The sequence below is a fragment of the Pipistrellus hanaki genome, assembly GCF_964339955.1.
Source record: "Pipistrellus hanaki genome assembly, chromosome: 9".
NCBI classification, from domain to species: domain Eukaryota; kingdom Metazoa; phylum Chordata; class Mammalia; order Chiroptera; family Vespertilionidae; genus Pipistrellus; species Pipistrellus hanaki.
In genome coordinates this window covers 34,987,017-34,999,303 of record NC_140511.1, presented here as the reverse complement: position 1 = coordinate 34,999,303, position 12,287 = coordinate 34,987,017, and the positions used below count along the sequence as shown (strand labels likewise).

The 12,287-nt window shown below is 38.9% G+C and overlaps 1 protein-coding gene across 17 annotated transcripts in view; it reads right to left on the bottom strand.

Moving 5' to 3' along the window:
• LOC311628225 (disks large homolog 2) overlaps positions 1-12,287 on the bottom strand; it is a gene marked incomplete at its 3' end in the record, with an annotated part of 1,110,130 nt that overhangs the window by 346,171 nt on the left and 751,672 nt on the right. The window lies entirely within an intron of this gene.

Sequence of the window (12,287 nt, the reverse complement as noted above, 5' to 3'; positions counted from 1 at the left end):
CCTGACTCTTTCCCTCCCTTGCTTTGCCTATACAGTCCCCTCTGCCTGAGCTACATGGATTCTTTTCTTTTGTCTGCTTGGGAAGCTTCCTCTTTCTTCATGACTGAACATTTGCTCTCCTCAGTTCTAAGAACACCAACTCTTGTGGGATTCTATTCCATAGATTCACATATGAACTATCCTAATCATCATGCTTTATCCATGGGTGCTTTAACAAGTACCCACTGAGAATCCAGTGTGCTTCAGGAAGGCCCCACAGGGGTCAGGACTATAACCATAAAGCAGACTTTCAGCATCCCAGGAGTCTACAGTAGAGTCGTATATCACAAGAGTAAACTGCAGAGTATAAGACAGTTTTCTACAATGATACTAATTTATTTGCATGCTTTCTTTTCCCACTTGACTGAGATTTTTGAGTATTATATTCATTTGTGAACTAATATATAGCATCTAAAAAGTGTAAAATAAATATGAGCTTTCTTTTCTCTGCTCCTGTGTTCTCAATACCTGGCACCAAGAACATGCTCAATGCATGACTGTGGAATGAAAACCTAACCGACATCTATATATCAGTGTGAATTAGTTGATCTTAATGGTCAGTTTCTAACTCTAGGAATCAAAAACATGGGGCTAAGGGAAGAGAGGATGTGATCAGTGAGGCGTGGACATGGGGCATGAAAAATGCCCCATGTGTCCACTTGCTTATTGTGAGGTCTGTTCTACATAAGGACAAACTGGGATTCTTGCTAAGCTTGACTCCTACTTCTGGTCAGATGGAAGGAATTCTTGCTTTCAGATAAGAAATGGTTTTATGGATATGTCATAGGAGCAGCCTCATACAGGGCAAGATGCTTGCTAATATTTTATATAACTTTCCTCCAGCTTTTGCTAAAATCACTCCTGTTTCCCCATGATCATTCCTTCTCCAGGCAAAAGAATTCTATAAAAACAAACAAACAAACAAACAAACAAACAAAAAATAACCATCAAGAAAAAGCTTTCAGTAAATCTGTCTCCTTCCTCCTGATATGTTTACATTGACAGTAGGATCTAGCTGTTACTTAACTCATAAACCCTGTATATGACTCACAGTTATGCCACAATTTCATCTGGGTTACTATGTGTTTGGATGTATCACTTAGCCATAATTCTTACCTCTTCCCATGAAAGTCACATTTCTAGAAGGGCCAGTGGACCTCATCTAAGTCTTATGGGATAAAAGCAGATAAGTTATGAGGAGGTGAAAAAAAAGAATTGGAGAAAGAATGACTCCTGTTTTACTCCCATTCTCCTCTGGAGAGAGAGAAGTCTTTGCCAGGGAATTAGGAGCCTGAATTTTGGTCTTGACTTTGCTGTAGTCTTAGAAAATCTCATGTCTGTCTCTGGCTTCAGATAGTTTTCCCCTTTGCTGATATGCAAGGCCAGGTAATGATAACAATTTCCTCTTCAAAAGCCGTATACATCCTCAAACACAAGGCTTAACCTTTGAAAACTGTGACTCTCTTCCTTGTTGAGGGTGACAGGTATTGACAGAGTAGTTTTTCCTTGTGCCCAAATCATCTGTTAGCTCAGATATATTTGTACACACACACACACACACACACACACACACACACACACACTTAGTGATCTGGCACTCCTACTGCCTTGTAAATTATAGCACATTCAACCCAATTAAATATGTCATGAACTATACAATAAAATTGGGAATGAAACCACTACTATTAGCCTTGGTATTTTTCATACCTGAACATAACACTAATTTATATTTGGGTTAGTGAGATGAACTTTAATTTTAATTATAGCCATCAACATTTACTAAGAGCTAAGGCTATTTAATTAAACATAGTCCTATGACATTCTATAACTTAGGTATTATTTTCCTCATTTACAAATGAGAAAACCGAGGCTTGAAAAATGAGTTGTTTCTTGTCTGAGATCAATCAAAGTGGTGGCAGAAGAATTCATAGTTACTCCTAATTGCCTACAAAAATCTTTGCTGCTTCCACTACCTTATACAACTGTAGAGAAAAAGAATAATGAGCATTTGGCTTATGTACTTCATTATAAAAGTGATTAATAGTGAAGGAAATCAGTCATAGTGAAAATGAATCTCCTATTCCTAGGGTCATACTAGTAGGGACTTGAACAAATCACCATCTGTTAAACATAGTCTGTGTTTGGGAGATCGCTTCATAATTACACAATAGAATAAAACCTGGGAGCTACCCTTGGAATTATTTTTGTATATAGTAAGTGAGAGACATCCTTACATACGAAACTAGTAGAAAACAACAAGCACTAGGCTGTGCTGCAGTGATTTGATATGTTATAAAGGCAATCTAGAAGGGAGTCTTGGGATACACATGTACAGTTTCCTATAAACCCTTTTTAAAATTGAATTTATTGGGGTGACATTGGCTAATAAAATTTTATAGGTTCCCGGTGTACAATTCTGTAATACATCATCTGTATATTGTATTGTGTGTTCACCACCCCAAGTCAAGTCTCCTTTTATCACCATTTATCTCCCCTTTATCCTCTTCTACCTCCCCTACCCTCTTTCCCTCTAGTAATCACCATACTATTGTCAGTGTCTATGAGGTTTATTTTTCCTTTACTAATGAGAATCACTGGAGACCCAAGGGTATGGAAGGAACATATATATGTGCAGGTATGTGAGTTGGCACACATATGAAGGGTCCCTGGACTTATTCTTGCCATGTATAAAATAAGGGCATGGGATGAGGTGACACTTTGCCCCAAAGTATCCATTTTTTTTGCATATGCTACTCTTTCTGAAAATCTGCCATAAGAAATGCATTTTGAGGGGCTAAGAAAGGAGTTTGGACTCTTGTGTCTCTTTCTAAATGGCACATACTCTCTCCTCCTTTGCTTCTCTATAATGTTCTGTCTTTCACATTACTGACTTATCTCCTTGAGGGCAGATGAGAGATGCATAGGAAATGTTTGTTAAAAGGATGATTAATGAAGATTTTGTCTATTGACTGCTGGTGTGGGGGAAGAGGGAAGAAGTTCTAGAAAATCAGAAAGGAAAGGCACAGATGGGATAGGGAGTGACAAAAGAGAGAACTAACCCCCTACTGAGTATCTAGTGTTTCTTAAGAACTGTGCTAGAATATTTACATATTGAAAAAAATAAATTCTTAAAACAATCTTATTACATAGATATTAATCTCTACTTTGTAGATTAAAGAAATAGTAGCTTAAAGAGGTTCAGTAACAGCTCAAGGTGATACAGCTAGTAAGAACAGCATTTAAATGAAGGCAACATAAATCAAAATACAATTTTCTTTAAATTATACCAGGCTTCTATACCAAGCAGAGGGGCTTGGGAACAAGCAAGGATTTCTGGGGTATAGAGCAAGCACCATAAGGGGAGGAATATTTACACATTTTAATATCATGCAACATTGACAATGAAATGTAATTTCCCACCAATGTACATAATTAATGCTTGACCACAGGAGAATTCTTCATTTGAAAAATAAATAGACTGTGAAAAGCAAGGCTCTCTTATAAACTTTGTAGTTTTTACAGACCTCTGCTTTAAAATTTTTTTTCCAACTTTTAGTACCAGCCCACATGAGCAGGGAATTTTCTCAGTCTGAAGAGGGCGCTCTCTCCCTTCAGGTTTGGTAGTCATTTGATAAAAATCACTGAACCTGAACCTGAATAGTGCTACTAGTTTTCTCCAAATCAGATGCTTATTTTTTTTTCTCCTGAAATTATGCACATGTAAGCTTGGTGAGTTATTGCAATTTTCAACGTTCTGTCACTCCCACAGACTCTGTACTCCTCAAAGGCAGGCTTGAGCTTTTTATTTCTTGATTTTCTCAAATGTCTCAGTTGAGTGCTTGGCATGTACTGAACATTCAGAAAATGCTTAGGTGAACAAAAGAATGAATACAAGGTTAATCACTGAAGTCAGTGAATGAATGAATGAATGAATGAATGAATGAATGAATGATGGTGCTTGTATCCTCCACTATTCTCCTTAAACAGTCTGATTTTCTTTGTAACAAGCAGGAGCCTCTACTATCATTCATCGGTTGGTAAAAGTTGCTGACTGACATCTTAAAAGCATATATCAGTGGAGTAAATATTTACCAGGACTGGATATCAGCAGAGAGATTAAATAAAGGATAAAGACCCCTGGCTGCTTTTCTGGTAATAGATGGGCATCTGGCCTACGGCTTAAGATAGGGATGTGCTTTTTTCTTTAAATTCTCTTATAATTGGCCAGAAGAAGGAAGTAAACAGAAGTCCTAATGGAATTTGAGGGTCTCGGAGGGATTAGCAATACGTGCAGAGCAAAACACCAGATTCAGTTTGGATATCTCAAGATGAGTAACCTAATGAAGGCTGACAAATGATACCCAAAGCATTCCTCGTCATTCCCTGCCCTCCACAGCCACTCCAACTCCCAGGTCACAGCCCAGCAAGGTAAAACTAAAATGAAAGTCATTGTTTATAAAGGCTTCAGTTCAAGGTCAAATGCAATCTCCAGTAAATATTCATCAGATGAGACCGAGGCTGTTTCAATTCATATGATGAACGAGCAACAGAAAAACCCTCTGACCACAACTTCTGTCTAGACTCATATTTTTGTGAATAATACAGACAGGGCAGAGAAGGACCTGCTCAGTCAGTCAGACTAAAAGACGTGGCTGGAATGTCTTCTACATTTCTGTTGGAGCAGCATGGTCTAGTGGTATGGAGCTGGGATTAACACATCTGGGATTAACGCATTTCCCTCCCCTCCTTTAGATACAGGATCCTGGGAAGCCACTTAACCTTCCAACACAACTGTAAACAGTATAAATGATTCTTACCCAGCCTCCTTTGCAAAGTTGTTACTGGGCTCAGATAGAATAATGTCTATGAGATGCCTCTCTAAATAGTAACTCACTATATAAACATAAGCCTATTACCTTGAGGGTGAACAGCAACAGAGGAGAGGAATTAAAAAAAGGAAAAAAAGGAAATGAATGGAGGACAAAAACTAAAAGAAAAGCAGAAGGAGGAAGGGGAAGTTTATGGCGAGAAAGGAGGAGAGAGGGGAAAGAGACAAAATAAGCAAGGCCAGGGAAAGGTGCTGGGAGAGAAGGAGAGGGTTGGAAGCAACAGTCAGTGGCCAGAAAGGTCGTAGAGTTCTGCCACACACACAGGCAGATGACAAGCAAACAAGCACCTAGAAAACAAATAAACGATGGAACACCAGAGATGGCATTTAGGAAATTGCATCTACGCGGAGATCATACAGTTTTGATAAGCAACTGGAAGTCTTCATCAGAAAGCCTCCCTGGAGGAGACAGTCAACCATGAGTCAGCCTCCTCATTATAAATTTCTAAATGCCAAGCTCTCTACTGAGTGCATGCTGTTCTAGTCTGTGCTCAGCTCAGAAAACACTCAGACAGATTTGTAATCATTGCTTGTGCAGACACTGCTGGCCCTTCGTCTTTGCCTAGTTAACCCTCTCATCGTTCAGAGGCTTCCATGACTTCCCTGAGCTCCATGACAAGGTCAAAGTCCCTATTACAGGCACCACAGGCCACTTTTACACTGCATTTGGCACAGAGATTTACACGGGCTTGTTTGGTTATTGATTAATGTCTGCTTTCTTCCCACCAGACTAAGGGCAGAGTTAGTATCTGCAAGGCTCATTATATTTGTCAATTGAATTTATTGATTGGTCATAAACAGACTGAAGTCAGCAAGGGCAGCCATCATACTAGAAAGATACTAGAAAAAGGGCAGTGTTCAAAGAGGGATAATGATGCAAATATAAAGAGGAAGTCAGTGCTAGGACTCTAATTAGGTGGCTTGTAATTGATAAATCTTTCTGACAGTTTGGGCAACTAAACCCTGCCATGGAATGACATGTATTCATTTTTACTAGCCTAACAAACTTTTGACTGAGTATTTTTTAAATTCCTCCTTAGATCATTCAGTATATTAACTAGCTCTTCAATGCCATCTCAATCAACACAATAGATGATCATATTGGTATTAGCATTAATAATTATGAATATTAAAGAAGAGGAGCAATTTTCTAGTTGAATGTTCTGCAGGAAACTTTTTTTCTGGCATGTATAATTATATAACAATGAGGAGGTAGTTTACTCATAATTTATTTTGAGTAAATTATGAGGAAACTACCAATTAGACCAATTTATTAAAAAAGTAAAAGGTTGCCAAGGAAGATACTCAGGGTGATGATAAGCAATTATGTTGGCACTGAACTATGCCCAGAAAATAAGGACTACGTATTAAAAACAATCCTAAAAACATTCCCCAGTGAATTCTGTGGCCTCCTTCTCAGATAAACTCCAGCTGGGAGATGTTGAGCCTTAGTGTGCAAGGCCACCATGAAAGAGAGCCCAGCAGCTCTGGACAATCAGACTCCTGACCTGTCCTCTGGGTGTCTTCCTAGTCCTCCAGGGTAAAACAAATGCACAAAGTGTGGAAATATGATTCTTTTGTTCCTGGCTGGCATGGATCAGTGGTTGAGCATCAAACTATGAACCAGGAGATCATAGTTCGATTCTGGTCAAAGCTGATGTCTGGGTTGCAATTTCAAACCCTAGTGTGTGGCATGCAGAAGGCAGCCTATCTATGATTCTCTCTCATCATTGCTGTTTCTATCTCTCTCTACCTCTCCTTTCCTCTCTGAAATTAATAAAAATATACTTAAAAAATGATTCCTTTGTCTCTTCTAATTCAGCACATTTCAAGGTTAGTGAAATTACATTAGGTGGTCATTCTAATTTTGTTAACTAACACTTCTATATGAAACTGAATTTTTGACAATGATTATAATAGCAGAAACCTCCTAAATCCTAAAAATCCACATTGTATTTCAATGTCTTCCTTTGGCCACCAAATTGGCCAACTTGTAATAACAAAACACATGTATTTCTGAGGAGGAAGGAGAAGGTAGAAGATAGTGATTTAGAAATGTGGGTTTAAATCCCAGCTCTCCCACTTACTGGCAGAGTGACTTGAGGCACCAGGTACTTCTCTAAGAAGCCTTAGTGTCCTTATCCATAAAATGGGATAATGTGCCCAATATGCAACAATAATCACTGTCATCAGAACCACATGAAATCCCCATAAAACACTTACAACATGCCAACTACTATTCAATATGCAATACTCAATGTTTAATTTTTAGCATTTGGATACAGAAAAACATCCTTTTTGAACTTTGAAGTTTATGTCTGTCAACTACCTGCTTTTATGATGGAGTGCTCTATAATCTTTGTTTTATATCTTTCCTAGTTTCTACCACTTAAGGAAGCCTTTTAAAAAATGAATTATATAAGTCTTTATCTGGAAAAATATAAATCTAGATTCTCAGTCATCTCCCAAAATACTTTTTGGTATTCTACTTAAATTTTCAAATTTGAAAACTTTTATCTGTCTTGTAACAAGAAATTGGACACTTAAAACACACACACACACACACACACACACACACACACACACACACACACACTTGTTATTTCAACAGCAGATGGAATGAGGAATCCAGGTCCCATGAGAGAATTAGAATCCCATGTAATGGTAGCCCTTAAGTGTACCCTAGCTCTCTGTAGCCTCAGCACCTTTTATCAACACTGATAAATTTGGGGCAATCCTTAAAGTTTGCTGTTATGTCATCTTTTATATTTTTAGCTCCACACATGTAAGGAAGAAAGATTAGGAGGCCTAGAAAAGGATGTCTTATCGAGTTAAGGAAATAGAAAAAAGCAGCAGTAGACCAAGGGAAATGGGGCTAAGAAAAATGAGCTGACAGCTCCACCAGGGGCAGAAGTGGAAACTGCAGGGACTGTGAGGAGAAATGGAAAGCAAACTCATAATGGTGAGCTGGAGGAAATAGATGATCTGGGGATATCTGCTGTTCTGATCGATTCCTTATGAGTCCCCTGAGGTTTGAGCTCTGAAGGTCCCTCTTCCATCTAGAGATGAAAGAAGGGTCTATAAACACCCTTAGTCCTTAAGTAGCTAGGATCCATCAGCATGTGATCTGGCTGCAGAAGTAAGGCTGTGCTCTACACATTAGGCTGGTCTGAATTTATTGGACTATAAATCACAAGCAAACATATTTTTTTTGAGGGATAGGGGAAGGTTTGATTTATTTTAAGCAGTTCTGAAACCAACTAGTTACTTGTCTCCTTAATTTTCCTATATTCCCCCAAGAAGCTCTTTAGCTGGCAGGAGAGCAAAATAAAGAAGGTGACAACTACATGTATCACTTTAATACAGTCTAAAGATACACAGAAATCCACTCCATTTTACCCAGCTTGGTCCTCTGTTTCAATGAGGTCACTTATATTTCTGTGGTTAACAAATGCTCATATTTTTTATCAGTAACCCCAGCTACTAATAACCTGAATAAAGTTTCTCTTTTGAGTCTGAAAGTAGTTCAGTATATTTCTCAGGATTCCAGGCCTCCTCAGTCACTCTGGGAAATACTGCTTAGCACTGCTTTCTGAAGGTCAGGAAGAGGAAGTGTGTTGGAGTAAGTTGAACACTTATAGATATTACAAACCCTGGAAGATGGATGGGTGTGTGAATATGTGGTTAGAGATAACACAAGCCAACTTCTCCTGAGGGCCAGCTGTCTAGAGCCCGCTGGTCCATTAGGCTCCATATTTGGAAATATTCCTATAAGCCAGTAGCCAAATTTTTATATTTTCAAAACTTACAAACCTATAAAGTGCTAGAATTGGAAGGAATCAAAGACACTGTTTATTTAACTGAGCCTCATCACTCTGTATGTGAGGTAACTGTTCATAAATTATATAGTAATAGGTGGCTGACTTGAGTTCAGGCTTATTGATTCTCTGGGCAATGATGCTTCCATTTTCTACAGTGACTGTGTACTTTGGGACAGGTATCTGGGCACTTTGACTAAGAAGACTGAGTATTTAAGTCAGCACCATCCTGGGAACTATAAGAAAACTTCTCCCAACAAGGGCAGAACAGTTGGGTAGAGAACAAGAGAGCCAATGAATCCAGTAAAGATCCTGTTCCCAGAATGTTCCTTGGAAAGGACAACTGCTCATTCCCAACATGGAAACACAAGAGGCTCTCTGACCTCAATGGTACCATGGTCTCAGGAGTCTGGAGTGGTCTTAGAGTGGAGAATAGGGGTCCCTTGTGTTAAGAATAGGGTATAAATGACTATTCCTGAGCAGTTAGGTTGTCCCTCCAAGGAAGAATGACAATGATCTCATCACAGACCAAGTCATATGAAAGGATGGGTTTCCTTAAACCAGTGGTCAGCAAACTCATTAGTCAACAGAGCCAAATCTCAACAATACAACGATCGAAATTTCTTTTGAAAGCCGAAAACTGACTTCTGCACATGATCCACGAAGTTTCAATTGCACTGTATGTGCACGCCCTCATGTGGTGTTTTGTGGAAGAGCCACACTCAAGGGGCCAAAGAGCTTCAGTTTGCTGGCCACCGCCTTAGACATATTTGGTTATAGACAAGACCATTTTTAGTTCTCCATTGGATACACACAGACTTCTGGATTTGGGAGAGACTTTTGTTTGGGGTCAATTAGATATCGACTGCTTAAAGAGCTACTTCTATAATATTCATGCCGATGGCCATCGAAGCTCTTGTTAAGTGCTACGGACACAGGGCAGCTAGTTTTATTGACATGAAAATGCTATTTTATATTATTTTTATTTTTTTTAAAGAAAATTCAGCTCCTATATTGTTGCTAAAATGATCTCTTAAGATAAGAAAGAACAAAATGTAGGCCCTCTCCCAGATGAGTTATTTGAGTAGTTATTTGGGTCTTTGTTCATTTTTGTAGTGTTAGCCACATACTTCTAGGTTCTTGTACATGATTTTCTCTTCTTGTAAATCTCTGCCTAATTCTAAATACATTCCTCAACACTCACTTTGTGTCATCTCCCCTGAGAATCCTACCTGGCTTCCCAGAGGCAATGACTTTTAACTATTTCAGTTTTAAGTCTAGTGGTTATCTCCTTATTTCTAAAAATATGCTTATACTAGAGTATTTCTTTCAATTCGATTTTCTCCACAGTGTTACCTCCTTTTCTCTGAGAATATTGTTCTTTCATTGCATGTGTGTTTTAATCTTATTTCTGTTATGTTGCTGGCTTTGTTAAAATACTTGGTAACTTGTGGCTGTCTGTCCATATTTAAGAATGAAATAGTAGAAATACTACAGGGATGTTGCAGAAGAAATACTACAGGGATGTTGCAGATAAAAGCCAGAGCAAAGCTTTTTCACTGAGAGGCTTCAGGTTAGGGGAGCAGTCCTGAAACTGTCCTCGTTATCAGCACACGCTGTTAAGGGCTTTACTGTGTGGGGGACACATGAACTAGCTTATCTGAGTTCCCCATAAGAAATGACATGACTGGTGGTAAGCACTTGCCTGGCAGCTGCTCTGTGTGCAGGGGTGTGTATCCCTAGGCTGGGGGTGGGGAGGGGGGGCATCTTTTATTCTCAGACTCTGCTCCTAAGCCCATCTGCTGTCACTATTCTGAAGTCTCTGCATTTCCTGGGTTCTGCTGGGCAGATCTGCTGCCTCCTGAGCTGTAGGCACCTCTGTACATTGCTATTATCCCTTTTTTTATTTTATCAGATTCCTGGTTTTTTTTGTGTGTTTTTTTTTTAAAGATTGATAGAGAGAGAGAGAGAAAGAGAGAGAGAGAGAGAGAGAGAGAGAGAGAGAGAGAGAGAGAGAGAGAGAGAGAGAGAGAGAGAGAGAGAAGGGTGGGGGGAGCTGTTTCTAACTTACTGATGCCTTCATTTGTTGCTTCTTGTATGTGCCCTGACCAGGGATTGAACCAGCAATCTTGGTGTATCAGGAGGATGACCTAATCAACTGAAGTGTCCCAATAGGGCATCAGCTTTTTTAAATGTGTTACAGAAGGAAGGGGAGGTTAAGGTGTGGGTCACATCTGTCAACTTGAATCTGAAGCGAGGATTGAACAGTGTGAACTGTTAATGGGGATGTTATTCTGCCTTGTTATGTCTGGCACAGCTATAGATGACTCAGATATCATTTGAAAAGCAGCAGTAATTCTAGGTTGAAGCCCAATTAGACAGCTTTGTTGTCTCCATGGATCACATTAACTGGAAATCTGAAATATTTTCACTTATTTTATGTCAAGCAAGTAGCAACTTAGGTGAAAAATATGTAAACACATGGCCTTTTAAAATACATTCATTAAAATAAATATCCTGTGTGGTTGCTTTTCACAAAAGCATTAGGAAGGAGAGTTTTAAAAATAATGAAATTCCAATTTCAGCTGATTGCCTACACTCAGCGGTATAACACCTTAATGGGAAACCTGTTAAAGACTCACTGGCCTTCCCAAAGTGAAAAACAGCTTTCTCACTATGCATTCAACAACAATGATTAGATGTTGCATGATCTATTTGATAGCCAGCTGGGCACATTATATATTTGTTCTGGGCTTCACAGACAAATGTTGAGGTATGCCCTTCTAAATATTCTAGCAATGCAAAATTATTTCTACTTCAAAGATTTTATTTGTATTCAGAACCATTTTATATGAATAAATACCTACAGTGTGTCCCCCCCCCCCCAAAAAAAAAAAAAACACAGATGTACACTTTGGCTGCCATCATTAATTCCAGTGGGTTACATCTGAAAAGAAACATCAATTGAGCTATCAGCTGTTAAAGTGTGTACACATTTTGGGGGACACCCTGTATATATGTATTTAACAACAAGTGTTCAGCGTGGCTCTTCAAACTAATCTAGGCTATAAAAAATAAAGTTTTGGTTGTTTTCTCACAACACTTTTGCCTGCTACTTTTCCAGAAAGTATTATTACATTGGTATATAATGTGCCCAGCTGGCTATCAAATATTAGATTATGCAACATCTAATCATTGGAGAGTCCTATGCCATTCTCCCTTTTGGCCCAGGAGGAAATCCATGCTTAAAGGGAATGGACCTGTTTAAGATTATCAATTACAGATGGCACCGAGGCCAGTATTCAAAACCAATTCTTTGATTCCAGAGTCAGCCTCCTTCCATGATTGCAGGGAACAGAACATTTTTCTTAGAGCATTATTCACTAGACATGAGGCAAATTGCTCTATACCAGTTGGAACAATGACGTGTAGCTGAGAATACTCTTTGTTCTTTTGAGAAAAGCAGTCACTCTTGTGTTCTGAAGTCAAGGAAAGGCCTTGACATTTTTGGCTTAGCAGAGAATGAGAATAACTAAGTGCAT